This window comes from Astyanax mexicanus, unplaced genomic scaffold, assembly GCF_023375975.1.
Source record: "Astyanax mexicanus isolate ESR-SI-001 unplaced genomic scaffold, AstMex3_surface scaffold_97, whole genome shotgun sequence".
NCBI classification, from domain to species: domain Eukaryota; kingdom Metazoa; phylum Chordata; class Actinopteri; order Characiformes; family Acestrorhamphidae; genus Astyanax; species Astyanax mexicanus.
In genome coordinates, this window is record NW_026040107.1 from 35,001 (window position 1) to 38,578 (window position 3,578).

The 3,578-nt window shown below is 51.1% G+C and overlaps 1 non-coding gene across 1 annotated transcript in view; it reads right to left on the reverse strand.

Annotated features, from left to right (window-relative positions):
• LOC125798936 (18S ribosomal RNA) overlaps positions 1 to 1,235 on the reverse strand; it is a 1,865-nt gene extending 630 nt beyond the window's left edge. Inside the window, exon 1 of the ribosomal RNA XR_007437720.1 lies at positions 1 to 1,235. This exon is cut by the window's left edge and continues 630 nt beyond it. This is a non-coding gene — a ribosomal RNA (18S ribosomal RNA).
• Positions 1,236 to 3,578: the final 2,343 nt, after the last annotated feature.

Sequence of the window (3,578 nt, forward strand, 5' to 3'; positions counted from 1 at the left end):
CCGCAGGCTCCACTCCTGGTGGTGCCCTTCCGTCAATTCCTTTAAGTTTCAGTTTTGCAACCATACTCCCCCCGGAACCCAAAGACTCTGGTTTCCCCGCACGCTGCCCGGCGGGTCATGGGAATAACGCCGCCGGATCGCGGGTCGGCATAGTTTACGGTCGGAACTACGACGGTATCTGATCGTCTTCGAACCTCCGACTTTCGTTCTTGATTAATGAAAACATTCTTGGCAAATGCTTTCGCTTTCGTCCGTCTTGCGCCGGTCCAAGAATTTCACCTCTAGCGGCGCAATACGAATGCCCCCGGCCGTCCCTCTTAATCATGGCCCTGGTTCAGGAAACCCACAAAATAGAACCGGAGTCCTATTCCATTATTCCTAGCTCAGGCATTCAGGCGAGTTTGGTGCCCCGCTTTGAACACTCTGATTTTTTCAAAGTAAACGCTCCGGACCCCTGAGGACCGGACACCCAACCAAGGGCATCCGGGGGGCGCCGGGAGGCAGGGTCTGGGACAGGCGGTAGCTCGCCTCGCGGCGGACCGCCAGCCCACTCCCGAAGTCCAACTACGAGCTTTTTAACTGCAGCAAATTTAATATACGCTATTGGAGCTGGAATTACCGCGGCTGCTGGCACCAGACTTGCCCTCCAATGGGTCCTCACCCATGTGTTTAGGATACGTTCATTCCGATTACAGGGCCTCGAAAGAGACCTGCATCGTTATTTTTCGTCACTACCTCACCGTGTCGGTAATGGGTAATTTGCGCGCCTGCTGCCTTCCTTGGATGTGGTAGCCATTTCTCAGGCTCCCTCTCCGGAATCGAACCCTGATTCCCCGTTACCCGTGGTCACCATGGTAGCCCCCTATGCTACCATCGACAGCTGATAGGGCAGACATTCGAATGAGACGTCGCCGCCGCGGTGGGCGCGCGATCGACCCGAGGTTATCTAGAGTCACCAAAGGGCCGGGGGAAACCCTCGCGGGTCCCCCCGGGTGGGTTTTGGGTCTGATAAATGCACGCATCCCGGCCCCCCCGAGAGAGGACCGGTCAGCGCTCGTTTGCATGTATTAGCTCTGGAATTACCACAGTTATCCGAGTAACGTGTGGAGCGATCAAAGGAACCATAACTGATTTAATGAGCCATTCGCAGTTTCACTGTACCTTCCGTGTGCACTTAGACCTGCATGGCTTAATCTTTGAGACAAGCATATGTTACTGGCAGGATCAACCAGGTTGCTGCGAGTGGTTTTTGTCACAGAAAAAACCATTGGTTCTTAGAGGGGAGAGGGATCGGCCCCGTACCGTCCGAAGGACCCCCCGGGGAGGGGGGGACGGGCGGAGAGGCTCGTCCGAGCTCACCCCTCATTGCTCCCAGTGGAAATTAGTGTGGCAACTCCGCTGCGCGAGTTCCCGCTTGCTTCGGGGATAACAAGGAAACGCTCGTTCCGAAACCGGGGGTCCGGAGCTTTTTGAAGCCGGGTGCTGGAGCTCGGTTGGACGCGAGGACCACCGAGGCATCCGAGTCCGACGGCTCCGGGCCGACCGGTTATCGTGTAGGGCAGATTGAGATATAGACGGGCCGTCTACGACTCCCTCGGATAGGTTCGGAAAGGTCCTCCCCCTGACGGAGGACCCCCCTGGAGGCTAACCCGCTGGGTCGGGTAGGAACGCACCGCGCACAGTGGCCACGGAGGGCCGCGCGGTTGCCTACCCAGGCGGGCTCGGTAGTCCATTCGATCGGGTCAAAATAATGAAAGAGATACCCCCCCTGGAACCGTCTCTGGAAGTTTGGTTTTTCCTCCGTACCGCCTGGGGGGCGGGGGGCGGGACGGAGGCCGACCTGCGGAGCTTCTTGGTCGGGTAGGATCGGGTCCGTGTTATAGTGTCCAAAAATCCACTTTGGAACCATTATTGGGGCTTTATTTAAGCTCTGCCATGCTTAGAAATGAATGGAGAATCATCTCCAGTGCTTGGACCCCTAGTCATTGCCACTCTCCTCAACAGTCCGACGGCACCCCTTTGAAAAACCCCCCGACGAAAAATCCTCCAGAGCGCGGGCGAACTCGCTCCGAGGCCGACCGGAGTGCACCTTCGTCGGGCAAGGGAGTCGGGCGAAGGGGGTCAGAAATCCTGGAGCTCGCCACCCTCACTAGTTTTTGGCGTGAAATGGTAGACCAAAAGTGGGGACTTAGAAAAATTTCGCACTTTTTCGACCTACCACTGGTAGACCGAGTGGGACTTAGTCATTTTTTCAGCTTTTTCGGGCCTACCACTGGTAGACCAAGTTGGACTTAGTCATTTTTTCAACTTTTCGAGCCTACCACTGGTAGACCAAGTTGGACTTAGTCATTTTTTCGACTTTTCGAGCCTACCACTGGTAGACCAAGTTGGACTTAGTCATTTTTTCGACTTTTCAGAGCTACCACTGGTAGACCAAATGGGACTTAGTCATTTTTTCAACTTTTCGAGCCTACCACTGGTAGACCAAGTTGGACTTAGTCATTTTTTCAGCTTTTTCGGGCCTACCACTGGTAGACCAAGTTGGACTTAGTCATTTTTTCGACTTTTCAGAGCTACCACTGGTAGACCAAGTTGGACTTAGTTATTTTTTCAACTTTTCGAGCCTACCACTGGTAGACCAAGTTGGACTTAGTCATTTTTTCGACTTTTCAGAGCTACCACTGGTAGACCAAGTTGGACTTAGTCATTTTTTCAACTTTTCGAGCCTACCACTGGTAGACCAAGTTGGACTTAGTCATTTTTTCGACTTTTCAGAGCTACCACTGGTAGACCAAATGGGACTTAGTCATTTTTTCAACTTTTCGAGCCTACCACTGGTAGACCAAGTTGGACTTAGTCATTTTTTCGACTTTTCGAGCCTACCACTGGTAGACCAAGTTGGACTTAGTCATTTTTTCGACTTTTCAGAGCTACCACTGGTAGACCAAGTTGGACTTAGTTATTTTTTCAACTTTTCGAGCCTACCACTGGTAGACCAAGTTGGACTTAGTCATTTTTTCGACTTTTCAGAGCTACCACTGGTAGACCAAGTTGGACTTAGTCATTTTTTCGACTTTTCAGAGCTACCACTGGTAGACCAAGTTGGACTTAGTCATTTTTTCGACTTTTCAGAGTTACCACTGGTAGACCAAGTTGGACTTAGTCATTTTTTCAACTTTTCGAGCCTACCACTGGTAGACCAAGTTGGACTTAGTCATTTTTTCGACTTTTCGAGCCTACCACTGGTAGACCAAGTTGGACTTAGTCATTTTTTCGACTTTTCGAGCCTACCACTGGTAGACGAAGTTGGACTTAGTCATTTTTTCGACTTTTCGAGCCTACCACTGGTAGACCAAGTTGGACTTAGTCATTTTTTTCGACTTTTCGAGCCTACCACTGGTAGACCAAGTTGGACTTAGTCATTTTTTTTTCAACTTTTCGAGCCTACCACTGGTAGACCAAGTTGGACTTAGTCATTTTTTTCAGGTTTTCGCACCAACCAGTGGTAGACCAAGTTGGACTTAGTCATTTATTTTTTTTTTTTCGACTTTTCGCACCTTCCACTGGTAGACCAAGCT